The following is a 13,165-nucleotide window of genomic DNA, read 5'->3' as shown; positions in this document are numbered from 1 at the left end:
GAGGTCGTCTTTGTTGAGGACAGAGCTCTGAAGGGCTGATACGGCCGCCTTTAGCTCAGAAGTTGTGGAAGTCGACTCCTTCAGAGCCTCTGTGAGAGGTGCAAGAACCTCTGTCGCCGGTTGGGAGGAGAACAAGCTTTTCAACTGATCCATCCTCTTGAATACCTCTGTGGCGAAGGTTTGTAACTCCTCCTTCGTCACATAAGTACTCAGGGAACCTAGATCACCAACACATGGTGACGTAGTAGCCTCGGAGTGTAAGGCGCCCTTAGTGACTGGTTTGTCGATGTCAGCTCAGGGACTTCCACCGGATCCTCGAACATCTCAAATTGGAGAGCCTACCAGTGTTCTCTCGATGTCGTGCCTAGTAGGTTCAGAGCCGAACTTGGCAGAGGGATCGAGTGGAAACTTTGGGCGTTCTAGACCCGCAGTCTCTATGAATCTCTCGTATGCCTCTGAAGCATAACTTGGTTCTTCACTCAAGTGTGGAGGGGTAACGGATGCCTCTCTGGGTTGTGACGAGTCCTTGGGCAAATGGACTCTTATTTTAAAACCACCATCCTTTTGAGAGGACTAGTGGTGTACCCGCGCGATGCAGCGCGGGGAAATCACAATCCGGAAACATTAGTTTGACCTTGAATCATGAGTTTGTGTGGTTATTTTACAAGTCAATTAATATATAAAGTTGAACATTAATTTTGTTTGTTAAGAAGACCGAATGAACAAAAATTGCACACATGTCGGGTTTCTGAAACCATCTACTCGGAACTCATTACAAAACTTGAAATTCTTGAATGAACAAAGAAATACAATCGTTTGTAAAATAATGTTCAYCTGTATATCCAAACTGTTGTTTGTTTTTCGTAATGCACTCATCCGTAAATATTTCCTGCAAAAAATGACGCAATGGTATTAATAGAAACATATGGTACAAAATGTGTAATAATATAATTGTTGATTATATTTTATTCATCACGTAAAACTCAYCAACAATGACCCTTAATGATATATAATAATATTGAATAAGAATTTCTTAAAACTCATCAAAAAATGAGTGGGCTTCAACTTAGGTAAGGCATTCTATAGCTAAAAAAAATTAACCGCAATATATGTGATCATGGAACAGTAGGATATATGTGCACATAGATAGATTAAACCTTTGTATGCATTAATATATGTGTGTAGAAATACATATGCACACACAGGTTGCTGTTTTGGCAAACAATCCATTTAAACAAGAAATGGAAATATCAAGTTGGTTCATTTAACCAAGTTTGTTCATATAAACATATAAATGGAAATATCAAGACATAACAGGGCTGTTTCGTTGTCATTTTCTATTTGAAGTACAATATACACATAGAACACACACATACAACACTCTACTGTTGAAATTTAACACCTGTTGTTGACATTTAACAGGTGTTGTAGACATAACCTACCACACAAACTCAAAAACTTAAAAAAGCTTAGTTAATATGAAGCAGTGTAAACATAAACAGAAGTGGGAGGAGCCTATTTAAACTGCATATGGCTACTATATTGATCCTTAGACTTAATATGGCCACTGTATTGACATTTCAAGTGGAATAACAGCTAGGTAGAAAGATAACATCTAAAAGTATTCAACTTTTAACCATATCACCTCAGAATATGGAAGTTAAGATCCAATCACAACATACCTGAAATTTCCTTTTTCAATCCTTGGCAAAATTGTTACAAGTGAAATAKGTCAAAATTTTGGATAAGCGAATGATGAAACCAAATTAAGTATCCTACCCATGCTTCATCAAACCAAGAGTGTCATGCAATGGTATACCTTGGACAAAGTAAGAATAAAGAGGCAGCTGAAGCTTTGTATGAGMATTGAGCCATAAATAAATAAATAAATAAATAAAATCCAAGAATGGGCTTGAAAGATATTCAATTATTTTAGGCTATGTGACCTGCGGCATTCTTTCTTCTAAGTGGGCTTTAAAAATCAGTAGTTCAAATTTTACCCATAAATGGAAGGTTTATCTAAATACTACAGCAATATGATCATAATTTATCTAAAGTGGAAAATTGGCACCTATGCAACACAAACACTATGACAGCAACAATACTGCTGGTTCTTAGTAGCTTTGATTACCACCAGCAACAACATGTTCATCGTTCTCCAATATTCTCAAAATGGGTGGTTGTAAGTTGAAGGTGGTTTGGTTGTAAGTTGTGGTACCAATGTGGGCCAGATCAAAGACCAATAGCCCATTGACTAAAGTTAGACTATCATCCTACTACTACTACTACACAGGTTCAAATGCGAATTTAAACATCTTCAAAACATAACAATGGGGATGTTTAAACCAGTGTTAAAATAGAATGCAGTCTTGTTGCAAACCACAGATCTGTGTCCCAAACATGTGGCCAGATGTGTGTCCAGTCCCAAAGATGTGTGTCCCAAACATAATGCAGTCTTAATTACCAATACTATTGCTTGCTTAAGATCTGTAAAGTTTTTAAGACTAAGGGGCCGTTTACCAAACCCTTATCCGGGTAAGGGCTTACGCAAGTCACATTACCTTACCGGATGAATATGGAAGGACCAAAAATCTTACCCGGTAAGAGCGAAGGTAAGGACCGAGAGTCTTACCCGGTAAGTGCGAAGGTAAGGACCGAGAGTTTTACCCGATAAGTGAGAACGACGACTTTTACCATGGTTAGCTTTTACCAGATAAATTGTTGCATACGATTTTGTTTTGATCTTACACGGTAAGTAAGTGATAGTGTTGAATTTTACCCATAAAATCTTACCCGGGTAAGCGGAACCGGAGTCTCTCTGTTCTTGATAGCTACAAAATAATTTTGGCAAGGATTGTTACCCGGTAAAGGAAAGTTAGAAAGGTAACTCTTGGTGGATTACTTACTCGGTAGGCGTTTGGTATACGACCCTAATTCCATAATTTTTGCATCCGTTCTTTAACCACAAAATAATTTTTGCATCCCTAAGACCATATTTTATAGATGCATCATAATAGTGAAAATAAACAATAAATGACAAGTAAATTTTGGTTAAAAATCATGCATAAGTAGATCAAGATAAAATTACAAAAAAGTAACTTAACAACAAACACATCATACAAGATACCTTATTATCGTCCAAGTCCTCCTATTATCCTGAAGATGGTAAGAATGAAGCTCACCTGAAATAATAAAAAAATTCTATAACATGACATTATGCTCGCAACCTGTCAAGTTATGGTAAAAAAATGTCACATTTAACTTGGCTATTCTCATCCAATTCCCTCTCCGTCTGATCCTTCCTCAACCCACATAAACTAAAGATTAGGATTAACAGTAATTCAAACAAAGTATAATCAAATTACTCAACCTCTTTTGTGAGTGATGTCTAAGCTGCAAATAAAAGCGGGTACTATAAAAACCTAGCTTACAGTACCTGGTAGGAAAAATCCACTGGACCCTATTCATCATTATCCATTGATCAGTATAAGAACAAAAAAGATTTATCCTGGCAAAGTAGCATCTGTTGAATACAAAACCAAAACTGAAATATGTAAGTAATATGGCAGAAATGGCCATGGATCCAAGCATACAAAAGCCACCAATTTATAATCAGTTTTATGTTTATAAGCAAATCACAAATAGTTTACATACATGCCTATCGGACAGAACTGTGGCTTTTCATTCCAAGGAGAAACAGATCGAGGAGAAGAACCTCCAGATATCCAGATTAAATATCCAAGCAGGTGGTCCCCTAGGAATAGCCGGCTTGCATAGCGGGTTAAATATCCAGATTAATCAAAAAAATGGAAGAAAATGTTCTAGAAAATGAGTAAAACAGGGTCGGTTGAAAAATGTGAGGCTCAGATGTAAATAATCAACAAAGAGGATAAATTCGCCATTGCTGCAACTTACTGGTTGCAATGACAAAGAACGAAAACATTCATATCTTCTTTCTCTCATATAACCATACCGGTTGCCCCAGCCAATATGCGGATTATCTCAGATTTTGATCGAATACACTCAGATGCATTAAAGGTGGTTTTGCTGGATCGAGGTAGTGGCACACCCACCAGGCCAATATAATATATATCCATAAAGATAAGAATTCAAAAAATTGATCAAACTTTTTCGAAAGGTGATACTAATTGTTGGAGTGCAGTGATTCTGTCCCCCATCTTCTATTTTTTCACTTGAAAAATCCAAACACAAATATTTGTCATCTTTATGCATATCACACAACAATTAATTAGGTGTTGATGTTTTTTTCATTAGGGTTTGCAGGTTTTCTTACCTTAGGTTTATCCCTTCTTTCCTTCTTTCTTTCTTCCATATCAAGAAGTAGAAGTAGCAGCAACAACAATCTGCAAATCTGGAATCCGACAAATGGGATCAGACACCRCCATGGCTGCAACCCGTTGCCCCGCCAAGATACGGGCCGAATTTTACCCAGTGCTCGGAAACCTATGCTCAGAAATGCTAAATGCAGAAGAATTTCATCACAGCCTCGATGTTTATTTGGCAACAGTGGTGACGACCTCCGATAAATCTTCGGATTAGAAAATAAAACCTACTGGATCAATCGGAAACTGTACCAAAAGCATCATGTTCATAAATAAGCAATCCAAACATAAGCAATCACAAACACCCCTTATATATATACAGAGAGAGAGAGAGAGACAAGAGATCTCGATTCACATCTTGCTTTCTTCTATTTATGGTTATGTAGGCTCAGATCTGCAAATCTGGAATCCGACAAATGGGATCAGACACCGCCATGCTGCAACTCGTTGCCCGCCCAAGATACGGGCCGAATTTTACCCAATGCTCGAAAACCTATGCTCGGAAATGCTAAATGCAGAAGAATTTCATCACAGCCTTGATGTTTATTTGGCAACAGTGGTGACGACCTCCGATAAATTTCCGGATCGGAAAATAAAACCTACTGGATCAATCGGAAACCGTACCAAAAGCATCATGTTCATAAATAAGCAATCCAAACATAAGCAAACACCCCCTATATATATACACACAGAGAGAGAGAGAGAGCGAGACCAGAGATCTCGATTTACATCTTGCTTTCATCTATTTCTGGTTATGTGCTTCAAAGGGATTTTGATTGTTCACCATATTAGTGAATAATGGATATGGAGAGATGCAGTGATGAATCGTCTGAGATGAGGAAGGGATGAGAGTGTCTTGAGAAGAGGATGAGGGATGAGAGTGTCTTGAGAAGAGGATGAGGCTGAATCAGTCATTTTTGAGGGAAGTCTCTCACAAACTCTTCAAGCATCATTTCAAATTTATTTCAAATTTATTTCAAATTTATTTCAAATTTGAAATTTGGTGGTGATGGTAGAGGGGTTAAAGTCAATGAATCAATAAGTTGTACATTATGCTTTATGACTTGTCCTTAAGAGTAAAATGGCAGTACTTTGTATTTAAAGGGTTGTAATTATGATAATGGCCTAAATGGTTATATAGGTAGTATAGATGTTGGAGTAGATTGAGGTTCCCGGACTGTGCATTCGACAGAGGACGAAAGAATGTCCTCTGCGAGGTTTGCTGGTTTAGGGCTCAACGTGTGCACGCTTTTTTCAATAGGGGTTTCCTCTAGAACAGGGTCCGTAGAAATGTGGGTTGCACTAGGAGGGGGGCTTGGATATGTGCCTTCAACATCTTTTTCTCCCTCATCTAACTCCAATTCTTCTTCTTCATCGTCTAGAACCACTTCTGTCCCCAAATCTGCCACCTCTATGGGCGCTTTAAACTCTTGTTGGATGTGGAAGATTACATCGTGTATTTGCTCTGTTGGGGACTCTTGAACAATCTTGTGCAACCTTCTGCGCTTAGGAGCAGCCTCTGCTGGGGTTTCTAGGATTACAGCCTCTGTCACCTCAACCTTTGTGGGTTGGGTCTTCTTCGATTTCTTCTTTTTCGGCTTTTGCAGAGGACTGCTTGGACCCTCTTCTTCTGCGGGTCTCTTCTTCCCTTTCTTTTTCTCAGAAGAGTCGACATCATTCTGAGTCTTCTTTGTCTTCTTTTGTTTTTGTGGGGGACTTACTACCCTCGGTCTTTCCTCACTCATTTCCCTAGCCTCTGCTAGCTCCTCCCTTCTTCCCTCAACCCTCATTTTTTGCACTCTCTCTCCTATGGGAATACCTATGCATGGAGGGTTTTCAGGGACCGGCTCTGGCCTCCTGTATCCATGTCTGTATGCTTTCCTATCTCATCGGCTAAGGTATTTGAGCATGGTGGGCTTCTGTATGTTAGCTCATGCTCTGTGAGGTGGAACTCCTTCATTGGATACAATCGTGCGTTTGGCTCTGCAGAGGGCAGCTTCTCTGTTATCATTTCACCAAAGACCAAGCCAAAGAACCTCTGTAGAATTAAGTTTGGATGATTGAGGTCCTCTTTGGTTTTCTTCTGTGCCTTCACTTTTGACTTCTCACCCTTTTGAGTAATACAATTCTTTTTTATTAAGCCCATCATGTCATCGAAGATAAGTTATGCGTAATCAAGGGGCAGATTGAAGTATATTCCATATACAATGGAAAGCATGGCAAGTGAGGCATGGTCATGGCTGCGGACCTTCCCTTTTAGACAGTAATTAACTATCGAAAACAGAGTATTCCAAATTGGGGGAAGGCCTTTCCTTTTGAATTCAGTCCTTTTAATGATTTTTGTCATAGYTGTGTAGGAGTGAAATTCAAGAAATTCAATCAGTTCAGGGTCTGTCGGTGATGGAGTGAAGGTATCCAAATTCAGATTTGCCAAGGAAGGAAGGTGCAGGGCTGTGCGCAGGGTGGTGACATTCAGTTCCATTGGAACAAGCGATGTGACAGTAGGATGTGAAGCATAACCTACTATGCTTAATCCAGAATTGTCCAGGGTAGTAATATAAGAACTGAGTAAAAATTGGGTATATATGTTTCTGGGGTAGGTTTAGTTGCTGAGAGAGCATAGTATAAAGGATGGTTGCGAAGGATTTCAAGAAGGGGATATGTGAATTTAGGGAATCCAGATGGAGAGGGAGCGAAAAAGTAGTTGTTGGGTTTCTTTACCAGGACCACTCTCTCATATCGATTTTGGAAAAATGATAGGGCATGAGAAGTGAGTGCCTGTGATTGATTTACTTCGTTGTTGCTTGAGTTATTCACAGATTGAGCGGAGGCGGAAGAGCTTGAAGACATAGTTGCAGGTTTGGTCGGAAAGCTTGAGGTTCGTCGGAGTATAAGGAGAAATGTAAAGGTTTACGTTTTGGGGGGAAGGGGTATTTATAGTGAGGGATTTGAAAGCGAACCGTTTGTTAGGAGAAAAAACATTATGAGTGGCTTTTTGGAAAGACAAATCAAAATATGACACGTGGTGTTGGGAAGACGCACGATTGATGACGTGCGCCCCCGTTTCTGACACGCACGTGATCTGTTTTAACCCTTATCCACAGAACCACTCGCACCATATCAATAATACAAAACTATAGAAGAGAGTTCTGTTAGAGGCCTAAGGGTAACAGAGCCTCTGTGATATGTGCGGGGCCTTCTAACATGTTACACCTTTAATTACTTAAACGGTTTGAAAATCCTTAAAGAGATGAGTACTTGCTCAGTTCAGACCCACAGAGCCTCTGATAGAAGCGCTAGAGGTTATGATGAATTGATTTAATCCTTTGACCATTCATCGATTTGTTTTAAAAGGACTTATACGTATTTTGACTAGTTGACTTAGTTGACCTTGACTTATTGACTTTTTACGACCGATTTTCATTTTGGAATTTTGATTAAGTGTTAAAAATATCCGATTTAAGAATTTTAATTCAAATTGAATTTTGTGCCTTATCCGTATTTCATTTTGCATAAACCGTTTAAATTTTGCATTCTTTGGTTAAAATCTGGTTAAGTTTTTTGGGCAATTTAAATTTGCTTGTTGTCCGGACTTCTAATCCGGATAACTTGTTGAATATCCTATCTTGTTGACCGAACTTTCAATCAGGATAAGCTTGACCGGATTACTAATCCGGATAAGTTTTTGTGCCTAAATTGTTCTAAGTGTTGAATGTGTGTGAAGTTTTGTTTAGATATTATCATATATATTTTTGTAAACTGATCCTTTAGTTCAAACTTTGAACTGCAGTTGATCCTATTTCATACAAATTGATACGATGAGTCCACGAGAAGCAATGGCTATTGGTACTGATACCAAGCCACCTGTTCTATTTCGTGGTGATTACAATCAGTAGAGAGACAAATTCCTGAATTTTATTGAGAGAGTGAAAGAAGGTGATCTGATAATGAAATCTTTAATGGAAGGTCCTGCTGAATTCTTTCTAGAGATAGATGTTGATTTAGTAGAAGGCATACCTGCATAGAGAGTTCCTAAACTAAAGCATCAATATTCTCCTGATGAAAAAGAGAGAGCCCATGCTGATGTGCTGTGCAAGTCTTATATGATACAAGCACTGACTAATGATATTTACACCAGTATTGATAGTTACAAATCATCAGGTCACAACATGTGGATTCAAATCGAAAAGATGATGATGGGTTTGAAAGTGGGAACTCAATTGAAAATTACTAACTGTATTTCAGCCTATGAAGAATTCAAGGCCAAAGAAGGTGAAAGTCTTGATGATGTTTACAATAGACTTGCCAGACTGCTAAATGAACTAACAAAGAATGGAATTTCTAAAACTACAATAGAGATTAATGTTAAGTTCCTTAAGTGGAAACCATTTGTCAATCATATCAGATTCAATAAACAGTTATCTGATATTGATTTTCATGAAATCTATGAAACTCTGAAACAAAATGAGCAAGATGTTTGGAAATCCGAAATTCAAAGAAGAAAGAAAAAGAAGTTGTTGATCCTTTGGCTCTTGTATCGGAAAGAAAGGAAAAGAAATTAAAAAGCAGATCTGGAAACCAAGTAAAAGAAGTTAGTCAGTCAAGTGAGTCTGAAACAGAAGACAGTAACAGCTCAGATTCAGATTCTGAAATGTCAGAGATCAAACAGGCAATGGCAATGCTGACTAAAGCATTCCAGAAGAAGTTCTAAAAAACGCCACACTCGAACAAAAAAAGATTCTCGTCAGGATCAAAATATGAATACAAAGACAAGTTTGGCGAGAAGAAGAAATATGAAGAAAAGAGGTTCGAGAAGAAATATGAGAAAAAGCCGGAAGAAAAGAAGAATTTTACCAAAGGAGCAGCTGATGAGAACATAAAGTGTTATAATTGTGGTAAGCTAGGCCGCTTTGCTATAAATTGTAGGAAGCCGGTAAATCGTGATACCGACTACTACAAGAATAAATTTCTTCTGTCCAAACAAAGAGATGCCGGCAAAGCACTTATGGCTGAGGATGAACACTGGTTGAATCTGACTGACGAAGAAGAAGAAACTGAAGTTGTTCCACATGTGTGCTTGATGGCTAAAATAGATAATGATTTGTCATGTGAAGAAGAAGAACAGATGAATGATGAGGTATTACATCAATCATGCATTAAACAGATGAAAAAGATGATGCTTAAAATTCAAACTTTCCAGCAAGAATTAAAATHAGAAAAATTGCGTTCAAATAATTTTGAAGATCAATTAAAAACGCAAAAAGAAAAATATWCYAAATTATATATTGAAAATGCTGGAAACTTGAATTGGGCTAAGTCTTTGCAATCTGAGTCCAAATTATTTGATGAATCTTCCAATGCTTTAAAAGCCGAATTATCTGAATTAAAGGAAAAATATAAATCATTAGCATTAGTTAATGAAGAAGAGGTTGTTAAAATAAGTAAGCTTGATTTACAAATAATTCAGTTAAATAAAACTCTGAAGGTTAAAGAAGAAATTTTATATAAACGAGTACAAACTGATCAAACCATCTTTTTAAACAAACCATCTGAAAGGAGATCAAAACTCCATATTTTGGAGATCTAAAGTGTTTTAGGTGTTTGGAGATCAAAACTCCATATTTTCATGTGATTCTACTTGCATGAAGAAGAGAACTAATATAGTTAATTCTCAAAGGAAGAATCATCCTTTTTCATCGAGTTTTGAAAGAGATATGGTTATTAGAACATGTATATACAAATCTATCAGTTTCGGATAGATTGCATACCCATTTTGTTTTGAGTAGTTAAAACCTCAAATCACCATATTTTTGAATGAAATCAGTGGCATTTGAAAGGTAACTCATTAAATTAACTTCCAGAAGAAAAATAAATGATTTTGAATGATTATTTAGAGATTTATGGTGGTTTAAAGTAGGGTTTACCTACTGAACAACTCCCAGATGCACATATATCTTGGTTTGAGTGTTTGGGGAGTCAAAACTCAATGTTTTTAAGTGAGACCAATTGGATTACAACCCCAACTCAATAAATAAACTTTCAGAAGAAGATTCATGACATTTGAACATATTATTTTCAAGATATGGATGATTTATGCACATGCACATAATCTGTCAGCACTTAAAAATGCCATTTTTAAGAATCAAACTCACATACAACATGATTTTACCTATTATCTTGAGTTCTAAAGTTTGGGTCATAGATCACCACCATCATATGAATATTTTCACATGTTTTTGGTGTGTAATCTCTCCTTAAAACTCATAATTTTCAAAGGTTAGAAGATAGTAGTTTAAAATGCATGAAAAGTGGTTTTTCCCCCAAATTTTGCAAGAAAAAGATGGAGATGAAGTTGTTACCTTGATTGTTGAAAAGAAGGATGCAATATCTTCAAAATCCTTGGTATTTTGATGAAGAAAAGATGAAGATTTTGGATGGAATGAAGGATGATGAAGATGGTTCTAGGTGACTCTTGAGTTTAGAGAGAGAGAGGGAGAGGAGTTTCAAAAATTGAAAMGGTGAGAAATGAATTGTAAATGGAAGAATTATGGTATTTATATGTGGATTAGGAGGGAAAAAGGAGGAGGGGTGGCCGGCCATGGGGAAGGCCTAAGCCCAAATCTATATATATATATATATATATATATATATATTAAAACTTAAAGCCCAAAATTGTTAAAATGTAATTTTTCTTAATTTCGACATTTTTCTTCAAATTAAAAACCCATGTTGGCTAAATTCATTTAAATAAAAAGGTTTTATATTTAAAACACTAAAACTTTGTGTTTTATATAAATTGGGTATAAATTGGAGCATTTGACACTATATAGGACGTTTCAGATAGTTATAGGTCGGAACCGGATTTGCTAAGCAACTACCGGAAACTCTAGAAATTTTTCTGCCAATCTAACCTAACTAACTCCTAATCTTATACATTATCTTCAATAACACTAATATAAACTTAATAAGAGCTAACCTGGAAGTTCAAATTTAAYAGTTGTCACAGTCTCCCCCTGTTAGAGAAATTTCGTCCCGAAATTTACTTGTTCACTCCGAATCAAAACTTGTTAAGGAATAGATGTGGGTACTTGATTCTCATGGAATCTTCTATTTCCCATGTATATTTCGGTTCATGCCGTGAAGTCCAATGAACATTTACAATTGAGATTTGATTATGCCTCAACTGCTTAACCATACGATCGAGAATTTCGATCGGCTCCTCGATAAAACATAGTCGTTCATTAACTTGAATATCTTCCAAAGGTAGAACTAAAGACTCGTCGGATAAGTACATCTTAATATTCGACACATGAAACGTATCATGGATGGCACTAAGCTTCAGAGGTAGGCTGAGCTTGTATGCAACTGGTCCTACTCTTTCGAGTATTTCGAATGGACTGACATACCTTGGACTAAGCTTTCCTTTATTTCTGAAGCGCATAACCCCTTTCCACGGTGATACTTTTAGAAGAACTTTATCACCCACTTGAAATTCCAAGGGTTTCCTTCGATTATCGGCATAGCTCTTCTGGCGATCCCTTGCATCTTTAAGTTTTTCTTGGATGATTGCGATTTTGTCGGTTGTTTCCTGGATAATGTCAGGCCTGGTCAGTTGCCTATCACCAATTTCCTGCCAACTGAGTGGGGATCTACATTTTCGGCCATACAAGGCTTCAAAATGTGCACATTAGATACTGGTGTGATAACTGTTATTGTAAGAAAATTCGACCAATGGTAGATGGGTATCCCAACTACCTCCGAAGTCTATCACACAGGCTCGCAACATATCCTCAAATGTTTCAATCGTCCTTTCCTTTTGTCCATCCGTCTGAGGATGATATGAAGTGTTTAAATCCAATCTCGTGCCTAATGCCCTTTAAATCGATTGCCATAACCTGGAAGTAAAGTGGTTGTCTCTATCTGAAATGATAGAAACAGGTACTCCATGTCGCGACACAATCTCAATGATATACAAATGCGCCAGCCTTTCCGTACTGAAATCTTCTCGAATAGGCAGAAAGTGTGCAGATTTCGTAAGTCGATCCACTATGACCCAAACTGAGTCGTATCCCTTCCTTGTTCTTGGTAACTTTGTAACGAAATCCATTGATATCTGATCCCATTTCCATTGGGGAATCTTAGGTTGTTGAAGAAAACCAGATGGTTTCTGGTGTTCATCTTTTGCTCTTACACAGGTCATACACCGACTTACGTATATGGCAACGTCTCTTTTCATTCCTGGCCACCAGTAATATTCTCTTATCCCTTTGTATATCTTATCAGATCCTGGGTGAATCGAATATTTGGAACGATGGGCCTCCTCCATAATTGTAGACCAGAGGCTATCACTCCTTGGTATCCAAACTCTGTCCTTGAAGTAACGCACTCCATCCGCTCGGCTTTCGAATTCCTTCTCTAGGTGATGCAAGGTCTCATCCTTCAGATTCTCGTGTTTCAATGCCTCATGTTGAGCTTCGAGAATTTGCGTTTTCAGGTTCGTTTGAACCAACATTCCCATGGCTCATACCCTTGACGGTTTCACCCTTTCCTTCCGGCTTAAGGCGTTGGCTACCACGTTAGCTTTTCCTGGGTGATACTTTATTTCACAATCATAATCGTTGAGAAGTTTGACCCACCTCCTTCGCCTCATATTCAACATCTTTTGATTCAGAATATGCTGAAGGCTTTTATGATCAGTGAAGATGATGCATTTGGTGCCGTACAGATAGTGCCTCCAGATTTTAAGTGCGAACACCACTGCCCCCAACTTGAGATCATGCGTAGTGTAATTCCTTTCATGCACTTTGAGTTTCCTTGAGGCG

The 13,165-nt window shown here is 37.7% G+C and overlaps 1 long non-coding RNA gene across 1 annotated transcript; it reads right to left on the bottom strand.

Annotated features, from left to right (window-relative positions):
• Positions 1 to 802: 802 nt before the first annotated feature.
• LOC112517612 lies at positions 803 to 3,711 on the bottom strand. The gene is made up of 4 exons (XR_003069742.1): positions 3,655 to 3,711; positions 3,437 to 3,523; positions 3,128 to 3,182; positions 803 to 889 (listed from the first exon to the last, which is right to left on the bottom strand). It is a non-coding gene; the product is annotated as an uncharacterized LOC112517612 (long non-coding RNA).
• Positions 3,712 to 13,165: the final 9,454 nt, after the last annotated feature.

The sequence above is a fragment of the Cynara cardunculus genome, assembly GCF_001531365.2.
Source record: "Cynara cardunculus var. scolymus isolate 2C chromosome LG 9, CcrdV1, whole genome shotgun sequence".
Taxonomy (NCBI): domain Eukaryota; kingdom Viridiplantae; phylum Streptophyta; class Magnoliopsida; order Asterales; family Asteraceae; genus Cynara; species Cynara cardunculus.
Note: the sequence above shows the minus strand (reverse complement) of the source record. Positions and strands in the feature narration are given on the sequence as shown.